We start from the raw sequence: 25187 nt of genomic DNA, 5'->3' as shown, positions 1-25187 counted from the left end.
AACAGAATGACGCAAGGAGGACTCAGAACAAACCCGCCTCGGTAGCTCAGTGCTTATGCTATTGTGCTGTTCAGCCCCAGGTGTTGTGCGTCATGACCTGTTGTGTGACGCAGGCTTCCACGATGGAGGTGAGCACCCAAGGCGGCGCTCCCAGCATGAGCGAACTCCGGGGCCTAGGCGGCACGCCGATCGAAACTTTCGTGCGTCCCGTGCTCAGCAAGGAGCAGGTGTACGCCAAGTTTCCGCACCTTGCCGGATTGTCCACGCCCATGTCCCAGCGATCGGTGCAGATGGCCGGCCACAGCAAGCCACCAGTCAGCGAGAGTGCCTCCGACGAGGTACGGAACAGTTTACGAACCACCTGCTTCAAAGAAGGAAAGGGAATTTGCTTAAAAGGCATGCAGTGTAGCCCAGCAAGAATGAAGACACAAAAAGAAACGAGAGGCAGACACTAGCGCTAACTTTCAACAATGAAATTATATTTCGGGATCGGTTGTACTTATGCCAGGGTGCGGGAATTTCTTATACCTCCACTGCGACGTCGAAGTTCCTTACGGTCGCATACCAAAGCACTACGCCAGCGCCGCTTGTACCACTGGCGGTTGCCTTGCATCCTACCCAAAACCAATCCCAAACAAAAAGCAACGTATTAATGACGTCACTGGAGTGTGCGCAATAGAGGGGGGAGAGAGGGTCATGTCATCAAGCCGCCCTTTCCCACTACATGCGATCGTGGTTTGTTGGGGCGTTCATGATAGGTGTGACCGACGCGGCCATCATAAACACAGGGAGGAAACGTCGTGTCTTGCGAATTTCTTTTTTCCGTTAGTGTTCCTGCTTTCGTATGCTTCATTAATTTCAGTAGTCATAAAACACTGGACGTGCGCCCATGTAAACAGAAAAAAATATTCCGTAGCGCCATCATCCGTGTAGTATCATTTATATATAAATAGGGGAATGAATTTCAGTCATGGCAATACATGTGGACAAAGAAAATTGAGAACAAAAGGTGTAGGCCAACTGACACCAACTCAGTCCCATCATTACAATTATTTCATCGGCAGCGAAAGAACTAGTGGCCTTCATGAGGGATGAACCGAGCGGCACTATACTTTTATGTCACTCTGGCTTGTGCAGAAACGTGGTGTCCATAGAACAATGTTGAACTCATGCAAAGTAAGTACCTGCCTACAATATTCGTAAAAATACTTGTGCTTACGTGCTGTAATTGCGAAATCTGAAAAAACTTGGCTGAACTAGAAATTGTGGTGTTTGAACACTATAGCGCCGCACATATGATGCATTCATTTAGCCATGTTCGCCCAGAGCTTCGTCGACTTGCTTTCCCGCGTCTTCCGTTTCTTCACGCTTATCAAGGCCCTCTGTCCTATCTTCTCCATTTTTCATACGTAACCCGACAACCGAAGCAGGTAATGATCCCATTCACAGCGCGAAACGACAAGAACTACACAGAAAAGATACGTGGACAAGCGCTGACTATCAACAGACAACTTTATTGAAAGCATACACATAAATAAGCGATGATGCACGTGGCAAGAACCGAAAGATTGATAAAGTCAGGTCTGCTAAAGAGCAGGATTACGGGCTCTTCTGGTTCCAACTTCCGCTCAGCCGTCTTTATTTCTAGAAACTAGTGACAGTGACAAAATGCGAACAATCACGTCTACTTTACTTCACCCCACTAAAGTTAGGATCCCCGCAACTACTAGGGCCGCGTATGCTTTTTGAAACCATAACTATAGGGCTCGCCTTCCGAGGGTTGCTTGTACGCACACACGATCATGTGCACAGAGATTTGATTGCCCCTATAACATATCTGCAAAAAGAGTAAAAAAAAAGAACAAAAAAGACATCCAGAAACCCAGGTAGTACATTGCAGATGCAGCCACCTCCCAAGGCATGCGCGAATAATATAGTTATTTACTGGATTATTGTTTTCATTTTATTGGTGCGGCATGCCACCCTCTTCTAGAAGAGGCGGCATGCCGCCTTGTAGGCAGAAGTAAATGTGAAACAGTTAGATTAATTATAAAAACCAAGCGCATCCTCTCTGCCGCTGGCCAATGCATCAGGCAACCTTCAATGTGATTGTTCGCCAAAGAACAGGATTACGGGCTATGATTACAGTACACAAAAGCATGGCCTTCGAGATTGGCTTCTGTTCGCAGAGGGATTTGTTTTCAGAGGTGCCAATCCATCTTTTTTCATTTTCCTGTGCTGCCCTCTGCAGCACGTCGCTGGAAACGTTTTGGAAGGGTGCCGGGGCTTTCGACGATTGATTTGTGCACCTGCGCCAACATTGAGTGCGCGTCGGTTGTGCGTTTCGTGGATCGTGATTAATTGTGTATGGCTTCTCCGGGGCAGCATGTCGTTCCTCGAAGTCATGTAGCACTCACTGATTACTGGGTGAGCGAGCCTGAGTGCGCTGTTGGGTTAACAGTGCGGCCGATAAAGGCATGTTGAGTTCTGTCTGCCGACGCGGCTGCCTTGGAGTTTGTTGTCGCTTATTTCTGCATTTTCTCCTCGCTTTTAAAGCGAAGCTTTCTATGTCTCACTGATTCGTGCGTGAGCGCCGAAAACGCACTGCAGGAAAGCCAACTTGGAAAATGGAACTATCTGCGCATCTGCGCACACAATAAACCAACGGCTGCGCATCTGCGCACACTATTAATAGAACAACGGCACACGGCATGCGTATGGTAGAGCACTGCAGTTTCCATTCGCAGTTGTACCGACAAGAACAATGAGAACTGCAACGCCACACTTCCCAGACGAACTGTATATATCTGCATTGCATTACGCGCGTCACGCGATGCATTCCCGGCCGTCACCATGGGTAGGCCGCGGGTGCCGCGCACGGCAGTAGAGGCTGCCGTACGCGAAGGTATAAGCGCCAGCGCGATCGTTCTCGTAAGGCCGATCCCGTCTATCGGCAACGGCAGAGCCTCTGACCGTCTATCACAACGATCACAAGGCCGTACAGTGCAAGTGTAGAGTCGTCCATGAAAGTGTGAGTGTGTGCGTGTAATCAACGGATACATGATCTAAAATAAAGGCTTCGCAACTTAACGAAATGTGTCTTCATTCAACGTCAACGTTCAAAAAATACAATCCTAAACAAGCAATGATATCACATACGCATCACATGGGGTTGCTCAGCATTTCTTGGGTTCGTTGCGTGGTCGTTCGCTTCGGACTTTGACTGTGGTTCAGTTTGCATCGGAGAAAGCATCGGAGAAAGAGAGGGGTTTTGATATTTAAATGCGAAGCATTTCTTGGCGAACATTTTGTACTTTGATAGAATCTATCTATCTATCTATCTATCTATCTATCTATCTATCTATCTATCTATCTATCTATCTATCTATCTATCTATCTATCTATCTATCTATCTATCTATCTATCTATCTATCTATCTATCTATCTATCTATCTATCTATCTATTATCTATCTATCTATCTATCTATCTATCTATCTATCTATCTATCTATCTATCTATCTATCTATCTATCTATCTATCTATCTATCTATCTATCTATCTATCTATCTATCTATCTATCTAGCCGCCTACGTTTTTGTGCTCTCCTGGTCCTTTAGTTCACTGGGTATGTACCAAAATTGGCATGGTATGACAGGAGCGTATGACGAACATAAGTTAAAGGCCATGACATAAATGTCATGGCATGCGTGTCATGTAGGTCATGACAATGACCCAGCGAAAAAGATGAACACTCAAAAATCACTGAAATGGGTTCTAACGTACTAAGTGAAGAAACAGTAACGGATGCTGGTAGAAGTCAGAGTCATGATCTTCACCGAGGAAAAATGACAATGACTCAGCGAAAAAAAGATGACCACTCAGAAACCACTGGTATGGGTTCGGACGTGGGCACTAAGTGAACGAAACACGAAAGGTTTGTGGTAGAAGTCATAGTTATGACCATGACTCAGCAAAACTGAGAATGACTCAGCGAAAAAAGATTAACACTCAAGAACCAATGGAATGGGTTCGGATGTGGTACTACGTGAAGAAAAAGGTTAAAGATTGATGGCCGAAGTCATAGTCATGAGCATGGCTACGGCTTTTGCCTTAAGGCCTCTTAGAAGTAGCTAAGGAGACTGCGTTCTACTCCTGGCGGCCGCGAAAACACAGTCCGCCGTGCGCTGTCTTCGCATAGTTAGCGTTGATGCGAGAGGCAGCACGAAGCTCACGGCTGCAACCGCGCTTCCCCGCTCCAGCGTTTTGACAACGAGTTTCCGCGGTAATCGAGCGAGATGTGTCCATGTTTGCTTGTGAACGCGTGACACCATGCTTCTTCATTGAGTTAGTGTGCCTATGTTTACAAGTTTACACGGCCGATAAGACTACTATCCTTACTTTGTATAGCTGTTCACTAATTTGCTATGACAATCGATGCTTCGCCTTTCAGGCGAAACTGCGACTTTTTTATTCGAATAGGAATACGAAAAGGGCGTGTGTAATATTGAATTTGTATTTGACATTTCGATTATTCCTGATTTATATTAAAAGTTTATTGTGAAATTTGCGTTCGGACAATATTGCGAGTACTGCCACGGCCGCTGGATAAAAAAAAAAGATAAAAAAGGCGCGGCCTGCCGCGTGAGGTGGACTGCAAAATCGGAGTGAACGTCCCAGTCGTAGTTCCACTCTCGGCCGCTTGGCTGGGCCAAACGGCGCTAGCTGACCGCCGGGGATGGGACGCGTCGGCTTCCACGGGCGAAGGCGTTCCAAGCGTGTTGCCGACGCATTTCTATGCAGATCCCATATGACAATACCCGAGTATGCGCCGTGGTGTATGACGCCCTTTCCCATGCACACGGTAGGCAGCACCTTTAACCAGCGGAGCTGTTTAAGCCGGCCGTTACTCCGTCCGTCGCGGACAAAAAATGTGGGCCGATACGGGCGGTAGTGCAGAAAGGGTTCAAGTGTAATGGTGCATACCTCTGTGAACTAGTGAATCTGAGCCTGGATAAGTCTTGCTAAGCATGGTTAGGATTACTTAAGCTTAGTCAGCCATCGATAACCAATCGATAGCCAATCAACAGCTAATCAATAATCGATCAGTAATCAATAAATTCTGGAAAATGCTGGATATGACTTGGTAGTGCTTCATCATCATCATCATCATCAGCCTATATTTTATGTCCACTGCAGGACGAAGGCCTCTCCCTGCAATCTCCAATTACCCCTGTATTGCGCTAGCGTATTCCAACTTGCGCCTGCAAATTTCCTAACTTCATCATCCCATCTGGTTTTCTGCCGACCTCGACTGCGCTTCCCCTCTCTTGGTATCCATTCTGTAACCCTAATGGTCCAGCGGTTATTCATCCTACGCATTACAGGCCTGCCCAACTCCATTTCTTCCACTTAATGTCAACTAGAATATCGGCTATCCCCGTTTGTTCTCTGATACACACCGCTCTCTTCCGGTCTCTTAACGTTAGTCCAAAGATTTTTCGTTCCATCGCTCTTTGTACGGTCCTTAACTTGTTCTCGAGCTTCTTTGTTAACCTCCAAGTTTCTGCCCCATATGTTAGCGCCGGTAGAATGCAAGGATTGTACACTTTTTTTTTTCAACGACAGTGGTAAGCTCCCAGTCAGGATTTGGCAATGCCTGTCCAATGCACTCCAACCCAATTTTATTCTTCTGTAAATTTCTTTCTCGTGATCAGGGTCCCCTGTGAGTAATTGACCTAGATGAATGTACTCCATTACAAACTCTAGAGGCTGACTGGCGATCCTGAATTCTTATTCCCTTGCCAGGCTATTGAACATTATCTTTGTCTTCTGCATATTCATCTTCAACCCAATTCTTACACTTTCTCGATTAAGGTCCTCAATAATTTGCTGTAATTCGTCTACATTGTTGCTGAATAGGACAATGTCATCTGCAAACCGAAGGTTGCTGAGATATTCGCCGTTGATCCTCACTCCTAAGCCTTCCCAGTCTCAGAGCTTGAATACTTCTTCTAAGCATGCAGTGAATAGCCTTGGAGAGATTGTGTCTTCTTGCCTGACTCCTTTCTTGATAGGTAACTTTCTACTTTTCTTGTGGAGAACCAAGTTAGCTGTGGAATCTTTGTAGATGTTTGCGAAGATATTCACGTACGCCTCCTGTACTCATTGATTATGCAATGCCTCTATGATGCTGGTATCTCTACTGAATCAAATGCCTTTTCATAATCTGTGAAAGCCATATAGAGAGGTTGATTGTACTCCGCAGATTTCTCGATTACCTGATTGATGACATGGATATGATCCATCGTAGAATATCCCTTGCTGAAGCCAGCCTGTTCTCTTGGTTGGCTGAAGTCAAGTGTTGCCCTGATTCTATTGGAAATTGTCTAGGTGAATATTTTATACAATACTGAAAGCAAGCTAATGAGGCTATAATTCTTCAATTCTTTAACGTCTCCCTTCTTATGGATTAGCATAATGTTGGCGTTCTTCCAGCTCTCTGGTACACTTGAAGCTGTGAGGCATTGCGTATAAAGGGCCGCAAGCTTTTCAAGCATGAGATCTCCTCCATCTTTGATAAAATCTACTGTTATCCCATCTTCTCCAGCAGCTTTTCCCCTGGTCATGTCTTTCAAGGCCCTTTTAAACTAATCGCTAGTTATAGAAGGAGCCTCTGTATCCGGTTCATCACTATTTCGAATGAAATTAATTTGCTTGGCTGTTTTGGGCACTCTACAGGTCAGAGAATTCTTCTGCTGCTTTTACTATGCCATCGAAATTGCTGATGATATTACCATTATTATCTTTCAGTGCATACATCTTGCCTTGTACTACGCCAAGCTTTCTTCTTACTGATTTAATGCTGCGTCCATATTTTGCCACTTCCTCAATCTTTCCCAACTTATAAATTCGAATATCCCTTACTTTCTGCTTGTTGATCAGTTTTAAACAGTTCTGCGAATTCTATCTGGTGCTTAGCCTAGCCCAAATATGGGACCGATACCTTGCGATAGCCAATTGATAGCCAATCAGTAGCCAATCAATAGCTAATCAACAATCGATCAATAATCAATTATTTCCAGAAAATGCTGGGGGTGACTTGGTAGTGCTTAGCCTAGCCCAAAAGCCAGGACTATATAGCTAGGTGCCCATCAGCTCCGCTGTCTCTTTAGGGCTGCGCCGCCAGTGCAAGTTACGTGTTTTTTTTATCCAGCGTCCATGGTACTTCAAAAGAAAAAAAAGAAAAAGAAATAAAGCAACTCATTACATTTTAAAGCCATTTTTAATTGTCAGTGTTTAAACTTTTTTCCTCAAACTGTATCATCATCACTGTTGTTCCACTAAATCGCCATGTTTATTCATTGACCACTCTTCCAGTGTAGTCCTTCACAGGTTTATACTGAATGGTGCCGTATAACTCGGGGGCCGTATTAATCAATGACCGAAGAGCCCCCAGGACCGATTACTCCACTCATGCATTCGCCGGGAAGAGTGGAGTCAACGCCGCGAAACCGGAAACAAGACTCACATTATCCATTTTGTTTCTGCATTCCTTCAGCCCTCATCCACCAACCGACCTGCTACAAGTCACCTGCAACAAGGAGGCCGAGCTGACCATGAATAGGGCACTTATCAGAACGGCGGCAAGCCTCCTCTTCGCTCTATCGACACGGCGCTCAGTGAGGCCACAACGGCTTAATTTCAACTCACGGGCAGCCGGCTCGAAATGCTTCCGGAGAGGCTTCGTTTTCAAGACGAAAAGATCGAAGTTCTGGTAGGATGATATATATGAAGAATATACTATTGAGGTAGACTGCAAGGATAAATTGGTTACGCTGAAGTTTAAACTTGCGATTGAGATGGGGAAGAGTGCAAGTAGTGAAGACTTGTCACAGATCTCTGAAAGGGAAATCGCCATCCTAATATTTTTCTGCTTTGAAGTAGTACAGTAAACAGAAGAGGTAATAAATTGTAAGACAGAAGCTTCCAGCCGTGACGACATTGAAGAAGGTACAGGAACGAACAGCATACAGACAGAAACCTTTGATGAAATTGTAGCAACCACTGAAAAGGAAATTGCCGTGTCTAAAGCCTGCAGTAACATGGTTATTGACATGAATCACTGTCAAACATCCCGTGAACGAGGCGCCTACGCCGGGCCAAATTCCAAAGCCGACTTATCAGCTTCTGAAAACAACCCCACGAAAGCAAGGACAATTAGTAAGGGGCCCTCTGGTGCATCAGCGAACGCCGGTTGTGTTACAAAGGCCGAGTCAGAGCCCATAGTTGTCAAAACACGACAAAATATATTCTTCAAACACGGCCGTTACAAACACACGTGTACACTTTGGCTACACATATCACAATACAATTTAGATGGGTATTATCAAAACACAGGAAAATAATTAACGACAAGTACTAAGAGACCAACACGTCAGGTACAGAATGAATAGGAACACAATGTGTCCAATCGTATTCACCCGTCCTGGCCTTGAGCCGGATGATCTCGGCGTAGCTCGAGGCAAATCTCGAAGAAGGAACTTCTTCCAGAAATGCAGACGCTCGGTGAACTCGTCGACTAGCTTGCCGGGCAATCCCCTTGTTCCGCAGACGCTTGGTCTTCACGTCACATCTCTTCACCGGTGCGGTCTGATCTAGAGCCCTGCACGGGCCGATTTTGTCAGCCAGGGCCCGGCCCGGGCCCGTTTTTACGTTGGGCTGCCTGCCCGAGCCCGACCAAAAGCTTTATGGCGAGGAAATAATCTACGTTACCCACCCAGCCCGGCCCGCCACCCCTTTACCTTAGGCCTGAGCCCGGCCCGAGCCCGGCTCGAAACCGGCCCGAACCTGGCCCAAGACCGAAAAAGATCACCGAGCGGCATTAGAAATAAATAAAATAAAGAAGAGAATGAAATGAATTTATTCCTAAGGCATAAATACATATAATATGCAATTATGAACACCATTTAAGCGGTCTGAACGCAAAGCGCAAGCGGTCTGAACGCGCGAAGTAGTACGAATGACCCTGCCGAGCAGTATCGCCAGCAGTTTCTAAAGGCGTGACCTTGATGCGGCACAATCCACTTCTATCGCAGCGCTACCACAGTATTTTTCCACGTCGGGCGCCTCACTGCAAAGCATGCGCCGCCCTAGCGGCTCGTCTTACTCAACAGTATTCTAGTACAATATAGCCGAAGTGCAGCCACGACCGGTCGTGCGTGAGCGCAGCGCATGGATGGAGTAAATGGAGAAAGAATTAAAGCTTCTCGTAACTCCATGGTGCAGGCTAATGCGCTGCTGCTAGGCGGCTCGTTGATAACATGCATGCAATCATGTATGGACGCAGTGCCATATTTTAGCCGCGTGACGAATTATCTTATCTTACCCGTCATTGTTTTACCAATTCGCCTTTGAAGAATCAGCAAGTCGCGAACACGCTTGCACCGCGCTGAAAGCATTTATTACAGCAATTTGGGCAAGGAATAGAATGACATCCTTTGCTTTGAGGCGACTTCGGTCTTTCTGTACCTTTACATTCTGTTCAAACAGAGCGAAATACGGCGGAAGAAGAAAAGGGAAGTACACAGGAGTAGCACTGCTAGCTTCCGGCTGCGCCGGGGCAACAGGTTTTTAAGAGTCGAGACGCATGAGGATAACTCGCTACACCTTACATGCACACCACCAGAAAGTCCGAGCCCGGCCCGGGCCCATGTCAAAATACCCGAGCCTGGCCTGGGTCAAAAAGCACATGCCATGCCCGAGGTCGGCCCGAGACCGTGACAAAACTGCCCTACCCAGTCCGTGGGCCAGGCCGGGCTGGGCTTTCGGGTAAGCCCGAGCCCCTGCAGTGCTCTAGTCTGTCGAAGCTGCCGCGGGGCCGTCTTGTTTTCTTGCTGGCTTGAGTGATGCGCGGCGCGCGCTTAGATAAGGCGCTCTTTTGTGATAATCACAGAATTGAAGACAACTATTAAATGATATCCTCGCCTTGGACTCTAGAGCCGCAACGAAGGCGCAAGAAAGACAAATTAGAAGCAGCTCTTGTATCCACAGTGATATTGAAGGAGCCTTTGTACTTTGGGTAGGACATGTGACCGGTGAAAATAGCAACACACGGTCTGACAATGACTCTGATGAACAGTGAAGGGGTCCCCGAAGACCTCATCTTCCCAGAAAAATCAAGGTGCCGCCCAGGCAGAAAAGAACTGATATGGGGCTGATATGGCCCATATACTTTGGGAATGACAACGTGTGATGTTTTGTTGTTTTGTCACCGATCTCGGGGGCGTGCGGGTGTTAGTAGAGATGGAGAGGGAAGACGCATGGCAACACAGCAAGCAGACTTTTAATCTCACACGAAAGCCAAAACCCTCAAACCACACATAACTAAAACACCATGAATAAATAAATGCCAACAAATGTACAACCTAACAAAGCGATAAACATGCCCTTAATTCTGTCTACGATAGTTCTGGGCGTTTTCTCTACGAAAGTCTGGCAACTCTGGCCTACTGTTGTGACGCTACTAGGATGGAACGCTCTTACTGAGCTCGTTGTTCTCGTTGCTCGTATTTTCCCGGCCGGAATCTTGTCGGATCTTTCTCCATGTCGTGGTTCTTGCCGACTGTCGCATAATCGGTTGCTGCATAGAAGTCGGTCCATTCACTCGCTCGTCTTCGAAGCCTGTTTGACCCCGTCGCTGTTGCTGACGTGGCAGGGAGGCTTGACGGGTTAGGCCTAGCGACGTGCTCGGCCGCCGCTTCCGTCCAGCTCCTTTCCCGAGTGCCGACGTGGCGTTCCGGGGATCATCGAACGCGCTGGTCTGCCGAAGAAGGGGGATCCTCTCTGGAGTGCCCGGCCATGCCGTGTGGTGCTGCAGCTGGTCCAAGGAGCCTCGCTCGAACGTCTCCGAGGTCGACGGCTGCACCTCGGACTGCCCGCGTCGCGGAATCGGCCGAACCTCCAAGTCTCCCGTCGCCAGAGCGTAGCTGACGCTGCGTCCTTCCCGGCCCAGAGCCACGTCGATAATGCACAACCAGTGCCGTTTCTCCCTCGATCACAGCTCGGTTCACGCGCCTCGAGGTCGCGTGCCGTTTGGAACGCTCCGTTCATATCGTCTTTTCCTTCTTTCCTTTTGCTGCAGGGCTCTTACTAATGACCATGGCCCCCTCTTCAAGAGTTTTTTTTTTAACTGCTTCCTCTTGGCCTTCTCTGTACATTGGGTAGGACATGCAACCGGTGAAAATAGCAACACACGGTCTGACAATGACTCTCATGAACAGTGCAGGGGTCCCTGAAGACCTCATTTTCCCAGAAAAATCAACGTGCCGCCCAGGCAGAAAAGAACTGATATGGGGCTGATATGGCCCATATACTTTGGTAATGCCAACGCCATGAAGAAGAAGGACCAAGAGGAAGACAACAGCAGGACCCTCAGAAGCGAGGCGCCTCGCTAAGAGATGGCAAGCCGCCCTCCTCAGTGAGGCATCCGAGGACCAGGAGTGGGCCGTCCAGCGGGCCAGGGCCATTGCCGAGGATCTCGAAAGATTTTTCTCCGGCGATGGACCCCTGGCAGCCTAGCCCCGGGCACCAACAGCCATAACCGTTGGACAAATAAAGTTTATTCCTATCCTATCCTCATTAAAGTGATGACCACGAAGGATCACGAATGAACCGAGGCCAAATTGATTCCGGCAGGTGCAGGTGCCCACAGCAGAAGACCGACCGTCACTGTGTTAACGTAAAAGAGCGTCAACCCACTGTTCTGTCTCTTGCTGTCACACGTGATTGCTTGACACTGCAGACATCCTATGTGACAGAAGCAACCACCAGCTATCGAGTAAGAAAGCGACCGATGCAGATATCCAGTAAGGCAAGAACCGGAAGGCATCATGGAACACGGCCCACAACGCGTCAACGCCCGAACGTTTTTGTAAGCTCACTTCAGTGCAAATACAGCATAAGATGTCCTTTTTGCAGGATTCCTTACCGACGATGCAGGGTGCAACAAAGCTTTAGTGGCATTGCCAGAAGGGCCGAGCACCGACCACAGATTATCAACAGTAATCGTTTAGTACTTAACGTTGAACAACATGGGCTCACTCCAAGGGCTGACTTTTTCTTACTCTCTTCTGGAATCTTTTAAAGCTCTTCCCCCTGGCTATAGAGCGTAGCATGTCAGCGGTTGTGTACGCACCGGCAAATATTTGTTTTCAACCCTGCGGTGAATTTTTCAATTGCTGTCGTAACACACTACCGCGTAATATTTTGCAGATATGATAATCATGGTGGGATCTAGGTGCCGGGCTCGCTGGTTTGCAGCGTTCTAAGCTGGCGAGGGGCCCTTTTTTAGGACAGCACGCTGGAGACAATATTGTCTCGTTTTATTTTCTTTGCAGAGAGAAATACAATGGTTTTATCCTGCTTACAAACAGAACTATATGGTGTTAGTGCCAGACCAGCACTGCGTAAATACAAATAAAAAAAAAAGGTGTACGGCAGCATAGCTTAGTGATGGTCACTTGAAATATTCGTCACGGTTTGGCAGATGCCTAAAACAGGTGCCGCAACCGGATGCCTAAAATTCCGGGAGCTTATTTATTGGTAGAAGGTAACGGTGCTTGTCGGGTGTTCTCGTCTTCTACCCGCGCAGAATACCAAGAAGGACGCGAGCTTCATGTCCTCCACAACTGAGCGCAGCAGCAAGTTCCGTCGAGCACGCAGTGCTTCGCGCTCGGTCAGGCACGCGGTCGTGTCTCCGAAGGACCACAGCAAGGGGCCCGAGGCTGCTGATGCTGCACCCTGTGAGGACGGCTGTCCTCGCGATGATGGTGGTACCAGCAGCCAGCAGCTTTGTGCCCTCAGCTTATCGTGGAGCAGCGTGGGCAGTTCATTGGACGCGCTCCTGTCCGTGCCTGTGGTCGCCAGGGTGCGCGACCGTTCCTCAAGCGGGACTGAGACCTCGCTGAAGGCGGAAAAGGAGCTGCACCTTCCTTTCGGCAAACTACAAGGCTGAGTCACTTCGAGGCTTAGCGGAGCGACGAGTTGTGAAATGCACTGGAGTTTTAGTGCAGTTTCTCATATACGACTTGAGCAGCGAATACGGCTTAGAGCCTGCTTCTGCGTGAAGACTGCTCACCTGTGTGCGTCATGTTTAACGTTCTCTGTGTCATACCGTCAGGGCTCCTAACTGACCGCATTTACAGGCACAGACATGCTTATGAATTTGGACTCATCGAAGGACCTTGCATGGCCTGGTGAGAGATGCCATTCCATAAAGTGACGTATGCAAGAAAAGAGTTCAATGCTCAATATCATATCTTTTAACGTATACCTAAGGATCATTCTTCAGATGTAGTCGTTATCTTTTGCGAAACCGATACCCATGGAAGGTATAACGTGAAGGCACCTTTTCTAAGTGCCTTACCAGGGGTAGTATTCTTTAACCATAATTTCGGGAATGTAGCCACTTTTACGAGATTTTGCGTGACTTGGCACACTGCCAGAAATGTTGTCGGCTCTGTACTTTGACGCCTACGGTGCCGAGTCATGCGAAATCTCGCAAAAATGATCGTATCCTCGAATGTTTCGTATCACGCAGGGTGTCACGTATCACGCAGGGTGCGGACGCATCACGTCCGCACCCAGTAGTTTCGGCGGCGCTGGTGGTGGCAGATATCAATTGCGTTTTCTCCCAGTCTGGTCTCCCGAAGCCAGTGGTCCACCGCTCTACTCTCATTCCTTGCAAGGGAACGGCTACGAGTCATACCTGGAAGGGTATATGACAGACGCGGATGACCACTTCGGCTGCCCCGAAGACATGTACTCCTAAACGCCCCGATCCTTTTCGCAGCGCAGAGGATATGTAAAAAGAAGGTTAAAAAATTGGAGTACGCTGAAGCTTCGCCTTTAAGAGTGGACGTTATCGGGTCCCGTTCGCATCGCATTTTTATGAGTAGGCTTCACTGCAACACACAACATGGGAAAGCCAGCTTACAATGACCAAGCTTACACCAATCCCCTTAAAGTCGGCTTCACTTTTAAGCACAGATACATTGCTGGAAAGGCATTTTCCAGGGGCAATATAAGCCGTCTTAAATCAAAATGTGAAGGCCCTAGGAACTTTCTTTATTACTTTATTACATGTTTGCTGTTGCCCCGTGGCGCGAGCGTGTCCAAAACGAATTAGGTAGCCCATGTCCCCGTTTTATCTTCCGTAGGGTGCCTACATGCAAAACAGCGCTGCATGTAGGCACCCTAACTGGCCGAGGACGCGAGAGCCATCTAAGTGGTGTTTTAGCAACTAACATGCCCGGGCGCGCCGCTGTTTTATAGTATAAATGCTGGAAAAGGGTTCTGTGAGTTTCGTTGTAACAGAATTTATGTTTTCTTGTACATTATTATTGCACTCCGACGCTATCATGTCTGCAGGTTGTAGTTTAGTCGTACTTTACGGTTTCCTGAAGGATATTACTTTGAGAAATTCAATGTTTGTTCACTAAAGCCTTCTGCCACATGGAGGGACTGTGTGGCAGGGGTGGTTCAGGATGATTTTCTTGGCCGGGCAACACCCCCGACGCCGACACCGGATTTTCTGCTAGACGGGCCCTTAACACTGTCCTGTTAATAAGTTCTCTAGGAAGGAAAGGGTGGTGAATAAGGAAGAGACGAGAGATTTTGTGATTTTGTGTTAGTGATGGCAGGTAGATATTAGATTTCATGCTAACTACACTGACACTTATGTTACAGTTAGATAAAATGAAGCGGGCAGAGGTGTTCCGAACAATTTCTAAAAAGCATATTAACTGGTCTTGACCAGGGTCTCAGGCGGTGGCGGCGCATTCAAGTTTTGAGCGAATTAATGCTACATAAAGCAAACGTTTAAGCGTTGAAGGCGCGTGTGAAAAGAAACTGTAAGACGAATGTATTCGTTTTGCGTTGTTATTTACGTAGGTAATGTAATGTAGTTGAAGAAGCTCAGTTTTTATATGTATGGAATAACCGTGACAATAACTAAATGGGGGGATTACATGGGCCCATGGATCGCTAAGTTAACTATCCAACAGTCATCTACAGCGTTAGGGAGCAAATATGTGGTAAAAATAATTTTGTCCATTCATTCGTAATGCACGAAACGATCGAGAAAGACTTCAAAGACGTCAGTGGGCGTTGAGGCATAACTAAGGAAACGTGACATAGTGTCACCACCGACCACCGCATCTAAACCTTCGGAGCAACAAAGGTCGAGAGTATAAGCATTTCAAGGAGCATTTGCACGAGGGATGTGTGCAATTAACTCTTTCCCTACCATGGGGAAAATAGGTGTTTTTGTATGTTACAATAGATGTGTTTTTCTGAAGAAACTACTGCACTCAATATTTCATGTAATACATAAACAGAAAGCAATGTGAATGCACTTATCACGCATAAAAGATTTATTTTGTATGTCATAAACAGATATAAATGGTTAAAATCAATATTGTGCGATAAAATTGAACAAAGTTTGTAAAGACACGCTTGTATCTACTAAAAAAAGTGTGACGAAAATCTTGATACACAAAATGCATTGTCGTCCATTAGGCACTATATCCGAAAAAATCAAAATTTTTCATTGGACAGGTATTCCGCCACAAAAATTTAACTGCAAGCACTACAGTTGGGCGTGCCGGACTGCGGCCGCCGATGTTCCGGGCTGGTTTGCATCGTCGTCGCTTTCAGACTCAAAGCGTAGAGAAAGGAATTGAACAAGAGCGGACACTCCCATAGAGCCCAGTGGCCGAATTGACAGCAGCGCGCCAAGCGGTCGGCATCAATCACTTCCGTTTTCAGTTTTGAACGCGCATTTTGAACGCTAGCTAGCACGCCAGCTGCGTTTTTTCTTTCTTTTTTTTTTGCCCGACCGCGCACGGTCTTCGTGCGGAATCGGTTTATTTTTGGTAAAAATGATTGCGAACGACCTTGCCAAGTCCTATCGAATCTGTGCCACGTGCAATTTCACAAAGTAGACGCAATATAAGACTCCTTGTGAAACGAGGAAATATTTATTTTGCTCTAAATAAAAGCTCTTTCCGCGCTTTTTGTATGTTCATCCAACGTTGTGACCCCAGGTAAGCAGTAGTTCCCGTATGAAGCTCCACCGGACGGCACCAGCTGAAAAAAAAAAGTAAATTACAAGCATGTTCCATTTACAAGCATGTAACAGCATGTTACAAGCATGTGTCATTTGGTATTTAGATAAAGGAATACTGCGTGTAGGGGCGAAACGTGCGAAAGCGGTGAATGGGTGGCATTACAAACAAAAACAATTCGCTTTTATATATATGGCGTAGAAAATACCTGATTCATCCCAAACAGTACCATAAAATATGAAGGCATCTAGGGCGCAAGGAAGATCACAAAGCGAGCCCTGGGTATACCGATCTTCACCAACACCAATCGTCTCCTCCAGCTAGGCGTCCACAACACTCTAGAGGAGATTGCAGAGGCTCAGGAAAGAGCGCAACTTGCCAGACTCTCCACGACCGCCGCCGGTAGGAGAATATTAAAAGAGCTCGGCTACCCACCATCTGCAGAGGCACCAAGAAAATGCCAGTTACCACGGGACATACGAGATTTGATCTCCGTATCGCCGATACCAAGAAATGTACATCCTGAATATAACAAGGATAGAAGGAAAGCAAGAGCTTCCACCATACTCAAACAGATTCAGGCAGAGGGGCGTAGAGCCTGCTTTGTTGACGCGGCTGCATATTGGAAGGGGTGCTCCTTTTCTGCGGTAGTGGTGGATTACAAACAGCGACTCACGAACTGTGCATCTGTACGAACCGGAGATCCGGCGATAGCCGAGCAGGTGGCCATTGCCTTGGCGATGCTTGATGACAGCAGCGACGTCATCTACAGTGACTCACGGTTGGCCATTAGGGCATTTCAATGTGGAGTGATCTCAGAACAGGCCTTTGGGCTGCTTCGTAAGGCAGGTCCGGATAGAATCAAGCATCACTTGCTTACTTGGTTCCCAGCCCACGTTGGGCACATGGTGGGTGTCCCCACGAACCTCAATGAGACGGCCCACGCTGCCGCGCGCGCACTGACTGACCGCGCTGGCGCTGTAACGGCCGAGGAGAGAGTTACGAATGGTAGGGACGCGCCCGCCACTTATAATGAACTTATTAAACACTTCTATCTTTCGCGGCGACAATACCCTCCTCCTCACCCCAAGCTCACCAGGCCTCAGGCACTGACATTCAGACTTTTGCAGACAGAGACCTATCCTAATCTGTTGACGTTACATGGGATATATCCGGAGATTCACACTGATAATGCGTGCCCTGCTTGCGGGAATAGATCAACACTTTCGCACATGCTCTGGGGATGTATCTTCATAGCAAGCCCTGACCTCAGCTCAGCTAGGTGGGAGGCGGCTTTCCGCAGCCCACTCCTGGCTGAGCAACGTTGGGCTGTCCAGCAGGCCCACGATGCGGCCGGCAGGCTAGGCCTGTCGGTCCCGACGTGGGAGCGGCCCGCGACGTGCTAATACGCGTTCTGCAGGACTGAAACAATAAAAGTTATTCAATCAATCTAGGGCGCAATCTTGTACGCGTTCCAAAATGGAACGGAGGCGGTCCGTTCCATCGAGCCGCACACGACTGGTCAATTTGAATCGTGAGCCACACACGATTGGTCAATTTGAACCGTGACGATTAAATCGACCAATCGTGTGCGGCTCGATGGAACGGACCGCCTCCGTTCCATTTTGGAACGCGTACAAAATCGCACCCCTGATTTCCAAGCATTCCCCCATTTCCGGGCACTATTTCCTGCACTTTAGCTGCACAAATGCACGGGCGACTTCACGTTTCCAAAACTTGGCCTCGGGCGACGTGACGGTACGCTGCATACACAGAGACGGACGCAACAGAGGCTCCCAGCCGGACCATGCTAGACGTTCGCAGAATGCCTTCTACTCTCACACAAGACAAGTGCGTGGGTGCAAAGCCTGTTTTCAGTCCTTTAGAAGATGGAATTTTCGAATTACAAGTTTGATATGTTTCCTCGGCGTTATCTTTCGCGCGTTTTGCCGGAGCCAGCAACTCCCATGTTATCACTCTTGGGAATCGCCCATCGCGTTTTTAGACGGGCGTGAGTACCGAAAGAAGGTATATGTTGTTGCGGGGCCACAAAAAACGTCACAAACTTGTCCCTCTATAAGATTCATTACATGCCAAACTAACTTTGTCACCACGGCCGAGCTGCTTATCGCTAACTGCGTCACAGCGCGCTGTCGCGACCATTGTGCCTCAACAGAATCGAAATAAGTTACAATAATCCCCTAGGAAGCGTCGGAAACATGTCCCAGCACGATTAATTAACTCAAATTAACTGCGCCAGGATGGCCGAGCTGTCTTTCGCTAACTGCGTCTTAAGTCTCGGTCCCGTGCGTAAGCCTAATTGCGTCGTAGATTGTGAAACAAAATTTCTCACTTTGCCGTCGTCCAATAGTGCAGTGGAGTCTTGTCACAGTGCAGAAGGAACGCAAGAAAACGCCGGAAGCCCAAGAAACTAGGCCACATAAAAAAGAAAAAGGAGACGGACGGCTCGCCGCGGGCGAGCGCTCAAACGAACGCGCAGCCGCCCTCGCTCGCTTCGGAGGAGTGTCTGCGGATTACGCATGCATCTGGCGCGTCATTGGCCGATCGCTAGATAAGGCAAGGAAAATAAGTGACAAAGTTTACGTTCATTTATACGCAAAACGTTTTAGTTTTCCCGGCAAAGAATTAAAAAAATCAATCAATGTCTAGTAACTTAATTTCACTTTTTTTTTCGATGCTCGCGGCAGCTAACGTTCGGCATCAATACTATAGCGTGACGTATGGTGATGTGTTTCTTGTTGCAGTTTTTGCCGAGTGTCCCCTCTTGCTGAACTTCTTTCCCTATGCTCAAAGGCTCAAAGTCCGACGAAAAGTCAGCATGATCTGACTCGCTGCCACGGTGTTAGAAGCGTGCTCGCTGCTATTCGATGTATCGATAAGATCAACCGCAGAGGCAGTGGAATCGCGATATCTGCGATCTCCCGAAGCGCGCGCGCCGTTTTGCGGTCTGGTTGGGCTTTAGTTTGACCATCGCGAAACTTCCGAGTGCGTTTAAACATCACCGCCTGGCGGCGAAAAAGCAAACTGCTTAGAAAACAAAAATATAGTTTCTCCTCTTTCGAGTCCAATGGCGCAGTGTGTCCGTCAGTGGCGAGCAAGGAGGGAGGAAAAGCTTCATTTTTCTTCAATAAAATCATTACTACTACTTGCTTATCCGAGCAAATCATACATCAAAGACAGCGAAGCTGATATCATACCAGGCAGAAGGAAGTACTAGGGCTCTGTTTTGCCTCTCTTTCGAAATGCTTCACTATGTCCGGTGCAATTTGTTCGCAATACCCGAACATTTTCAGATGCTTTGCTATATGCGAAATGAGTACTTCTTTATTCTCTGTTCTATCCGACTGATGTTACTGCACGCTAAGCCGGCAACGTTCCGTTGACCTGGGGTCGCTGCGTTGCGGTGTGATCTTGGTGATGTTTCATCACCGACACCGGCCTTAGAACACGCGTTCTCACCGACGCCTTTACACCATGGCCCTGGCTATATCAACGTAACGTGGCACCATATAGCCACTTCGAGGCTCCGACAAAGGCTCGGTTGCTGGCTACTGTTTGACTGACAATTCATACTGACGCCGCCGCGAAGGAATGCCATTGGCTTTAGTTACCAACTTCACTCACGAAGCAGAAGAAATGGCCATCGCCGTGGCTCTTCGAAGCTGCAAAGGAGCCTCCGTCGTTTACTCGGACTCAAGAACAGCCATTAGAACCTTCTCGGCGGCCCTCGTCTCCAGGAAAGCAGCTACGGTTGTCAAGAAAATCTTCTTCCAAGAAACGGGATGAGACAACCTCACGTGCCCACACATCACATGGTTCCCGGCCCACATGGGCAACATTTCCGGACCTCCTGACTGTAATCCGAACGAGCGGGCACACCAACTGGCGCGAGAACTCACATTCCGCGTCTGCGGTCCGCCCCCTCGCTTCAACGCAGCCTGGAGCGATCTAGACAACAAAGACCCACTCGTATCATACCACGGAACCACTGCAAATCATAGGTTAGCACGAAGAATTTTTACTCCTCCTCACCAAAACCTCAAAAAAGCACAGGCCGTCGCTTAGACAATTGCAGACTAGGACATACATCACACCAACACTAAGCAGGATCAACCCTGACCTTCCGATACTGCGTGCCCACACTGCGGCCACGAATACAACAACTTCGAACACATGCTCTGGCTGTGCCCTGCCAACGCGGGCGCGGACTTTCCTGACCAGTCCTCCTGTGACTCAGCGCTCAGAAGCACAGAGCTCATAGCTCAGCTCAAGGCTGTCCAGAGGGCCCGGGCCGTCGCCGAAGGACTCTGTCTACCGGCCCCGACCTGGGTGGAGCCACCGGATTGATTGGCGGGGCCTACAGCCCCGCTTTAATTCTTTCTCCTCAGGACCTCAATAAAGTTCGTACTCACTCACTCAGTTGTAGGAGTACTGTTAAGAGCTTCGCTGTGAGATTGCGCCTTGCAGATACAAGCTATATTAAAATTTCTACTGCCATCAACTCTACGCAGTCCGGACTTTGAAGCACAACTATGGGCAATCCAACGGGCACGCGACGTGGCGGAGAGGCCAGGCATTTCTGTCCCGACGTGGGAGCGGCCCGCTACGTGTAGTGCACGTTCCGAAGGACCTCAATAAAGTTCTTCCGTTCCATCAACATACTTGTTCATCGGCCTACTGTGTGGCCATTATCATTCCTGTGCTTGGCCTTCTGCACGCGCTGTACGTATTCAATTTCGGAATAGGCAATACCCATAGTAACCGAGCATAGTCAAAGGGATTGTGGGAAGGTTATAATTTTTACCATACAGGAAAAAAATGGCGCAGTTTCGCCCGAAAGGCGAACATCGATTGCGATTGCAAATTATTAGACAGCTATACGAAGTAAGGATAGTAGTATTATGGGCCGCATAAACATTCGTGAACTAATGAAATTAACATGCATGGTGTCACGCGCGCGCAGGCAAACATGAACACGTCTGACTCGACATCTGCGGACACTTGTAGACAAAACGCAGGCGTGAGGAAGAGCGGCAGCAGCAGTAGCGAGCGAATTGCCCTTCGTGCTGCATCTCACTTCAACGCCAACTAAGCGGCGAGAACACAGCACCACACGAAGGCGTCAGCCCTTGGCGCGCATGGACTCTGTACCCAGCGCAGACCGCTTTAAATAAAGGACCCGCGCGGTCGAGCAGAACCGCGCCACACGCATCTGCCACCGTGGTAGAACGCCCCCTTCCTTCCTTGCGCACGCGACATCTAGCCACCATGCTTCTCCACTCACCCACCTGAACTTCACGCGCGCTCGGCTCTCTATACTGCGCATGCGCGAAAAAGAAAAAAAAATTGCACACAGGTATTTTTGTTCTTTGAAGATTCGCATGTGTCTAGGTACTACCGAGGAGTTGTCGAGTTGCCGGTTTTGCTCTGTTTGTCCCTAGCGGAGCCAGTGGCTTTTTTTTGTTAGTAGCTGATAGCTACTACGGATTTGCAATTTCAACTCACCAATATCAACACCTTATTGAGAAGCGGTTCTCTTGATCAAGCGTTGACACTAATTGTATTTCTTGCGCATATTATAACACAGGTCGTCCCGACCCCAATGAATTGAAGAAATCTTTAACTGTTAACATATCTATCATAAGTAACTTGAATAATAATCACTTTACATGACTGGGAAGAATAAAATCTAATGACATCGTGAGATTTAAGGTGCCAAAGGAAGAAACGCGCTGTGTAAGACTCTGTAGCGTGGGCCTCCAGATTACTTCTACCGCGTGGAATCTTTTAACCTGCTCCTAAATCTAAGCGTTTGGGCGGTTTTGCTGCAAATTGAGTGCACGAGCTGTTTGCAACAAATTAAGGCACTTTTCGGAAACCCCTATGTGACGGTGAATTCGAGGACGCATTTCCAATCATGGCGCCAGTAGCGTTAGCAGTAACGAGCACCAAGCGTGATGAGCTGGCCACATTTGATGAACAAGCTGCAATAAAGCATTTGTAGGGGTTTGCTTGAGCGTAGAAAGGAAGCAGGGAGACGGACAAGATATCGTTAGTATGCCAAGGCACTAGGAACTTTTTTTTTCAGTTAGGAAAGGCCCTAGTAAATTTCAAGCATATATTGCCCACCCGTGGCTCCCAGTAACATTGTAACTTAAGTTATTCTTCTCACTTCAAGAAAAGTACGCAAGCCAAGTCTGCCTTAAACAAAAATGAGCATTCTCATCGCGAAACAGGATTCAGTCCGGATGTAAGTGAGGCGCCACAATATAACGACAATATGCGAAATAGTCTCGTCTCCTAAGCGTCAAAACAGAGCTGGGAGCACCGCGGGCAACATGGTGTTCATGTGGGAGGCGCACTATGAAGAAATTGGTGTGTTTGCATCATCGGTGAATCGCTTGAGCACATGTACGCCTTTGCGAAGTCTTCATTATAGATCAGCGGGGTGTTGATCTGGGTAATCGCTGCTCTGGTCGAACTCCTTTGACAGCGGTGGTGACTGTTATAGATGTAAAAGAACTGCGCATCAGAGAGCTTCCACAAACTCCAGGCGGTCTTGACTGTGTGTCACTCACTCGAGTTCAATGCGCTCAAAACAGTGGACAAGCCGAGGGCACTGAAAATCGTGTTTTCAGCATCGGCATCATACATGGCGTCCTTAAGGTAATTTGTCGAGAAGCAATCGATAAATTTTTCAATGTTAGCTCTTGTTCTTGGCTTCCAATTGACGTTGTAGAAAGCCATGAACCATAGGCCTTCCGCCAATAACTGTCCAAGAAGAGCCATATTCGGCAGTTTCGAGGTGGTCGAGCCAGTACGGATGAGATTGTACATATTAGGCAACAGTAAAATATATTGGTCTTCCACGATCTTCAGCTCTCGGTAGCTGACAATTCTTTCCGCAGCCAAGATCGATAGACGTGCTCTCTTGAAATCGAGGTTATAAGCGCGGCCGTTAAGCAGGTTGTGTGCGAAGTCTGGCGTAGCAGTTGGCACCGTTATTGAGGCTTTGCTCATAAACAGAGGAAGAAGTAGGCTCACATTCTTTAAGAACCTCTTCAATTCGTCAGCGTCCTCGGGCTCGAAAAAAGGACTACTTTTGAATTGTTCGTAGGCGGTGTCTTTTATGGCGGCAAATACATTTCTTGCTTGGACGTCTTTTTCATGGCTCGTTAGAAGTTCCACAAGAAACAAGTCCCATAGTCCACTCAGTTTGATTGTGCTGCTCGTGTGGGTTTCGAAGAGACGTGACGTGACAGTGCCTGCCTCGATGTTGAATGCTCTCAGGCCGCTCACCACGGTGTGCCACAGAAGGTAAGCGGCTTTCGAATTTTCACCTGTGTCGTCGGTGAACAACTCGTAAAGGCGGCGAATATGTCTAGCGCCTCGAACATCGATAGTATCCACGTCATCGAAAGTGAAACCATCTGTCTCTACGGCGGCTTGAAGGTCTTCGATGTTCCAAACCTCGTGGCTGAAAGTACTGCGATTGTTGCGGATGTTATACATTTTCGTCAAAACTTTACCGCGAAAATTTTTGCAAAGCACTGCGGTCATATTAATCATCTGCTCTCCTGTCAATGACGTGTTCATATTGTTATTTATAGCGTGCACCGTTGATATAAGGTCATCCAGATAGCGATAATCGATAGGACATATAAGGGATGTTCCTATGTACAATCTTGCCGCTCCGTAGTATTTGATGCGAATGACTGATGGAAAATAATACCTCAGCGACACGGCTACGATGAACGTCATGGCGTTTAGGGAGTCTGCTTTGCTCAGAAGGCTCGTCGTGTGTCGCAATACAGCACTCACCAGAGTTGAGGCGAACGACTTCTGCTTCAGAATGGCGTGCACGCACGTCTGGTAGTAGGTGTTGAGGAAGCGTCCGGCCTCGCGCATAGAAACGTTCCCCGGCATCACGCCCGTGATCACGGCTTCGCTGACCTGGGCTCGCACGGCGGCTTCCGGCGAAACCGCATCGCCGATTGAGCTTGAGCAGGCGTAAGCGAAGAAATCTTGGCACGGGCTTGCACTCTTGTTGACGTACTCGGCAATTTCACGGGCCTCGTCTGGACAGCAGAACCCCTTGCGTGCAGGCTGCTTGCCGTTTCTTTGGCGTTCATGCACGTAGACGACTGCGAAGACGATCGCCGCAGCGACGACCAGAGATAGCGGTATGCCACAAGCCGCGAAGATCACCCGCCAGGAAGTGGTAGGATACGTGGAGAGAGGCATGGTCGTCGTCCCGGGTGCTCCAGGAACGCCGGGTCCGGTCAGCGCCGTTGTCACCGTTCGTGGATTGGCACCGTCCGCCATGACTTCTTTCTTCTTCTACTTCGCCTCGTCGCGTGCGCTTCGAACGTGCCGGCGCAGGACGGGCCATTTATTTTTTATATATTGTTTAGATAACCTCAGGGCCATAAGCGGCGTTATATTGGGGGCTTCTTGAAAAAAAAAAAAAAAACATATCATGGAACACTGCAACATTGAGGAAACCATTCATGTCGGAAAACAACGGCAACAAAAAGCACAGTAGGTAAGCGTCAGTTGAGAAAATTAACTATGCAAAATATAAACCTAATAAAGTTTTACATTAATTGGGACACCGCGAAAAAGAACAAACTTTGCTGAGTGATACAGCAAATGGACGCTTAAATATTAATAGGCCCAAAAATGCTTAACACCTATTTGTGTGTGAAGACACTCGGCATAACTTTAACGGCCAGCTTGCGGAATACCTTTAATAACAATATTACTTTTTCTCATACTGTTGCTCACGTCTTCCACGACGTGACGTGTTCCAAGTTCCAAATCACAAGTTCTCCATTTGTTTTGGAAATGATCGATTTGACGTCTTGAACAGAGCTCCCTATCGCTTGAAAGCTTGTGTTTAGGTTGCACACACTGCTCCTGCTTTTTTCAGTCGTCGCTACCTAGCGTTCTATCACTTTTGCTCTCCTGTTTGATCTCATTTAGAGACAAAATCCCATAAATACGTAACTACTTCTTCTGAAGAACGGTATGATATGCTG

Source organism: Dermacentor silvarum, chromosome 3, assembly GCF_013339745.2.
Source record: "Dermacentor silvarum isolate Dsil-2018 chromosome 3, BIME_Dsil_1.4, whole genome shotgun sequence".
Lineage (NCBI taxonomy): Eukaryota > Metazoa > Arthropoda > Arachnida > Ixodida > Ixodidae > Dermacentor > Dermacentor silvarum.
The sequence above is the reverse complement of the archived record's forward strand: the minus strand, read 5'-3'. Positions refer to the sequence as shown.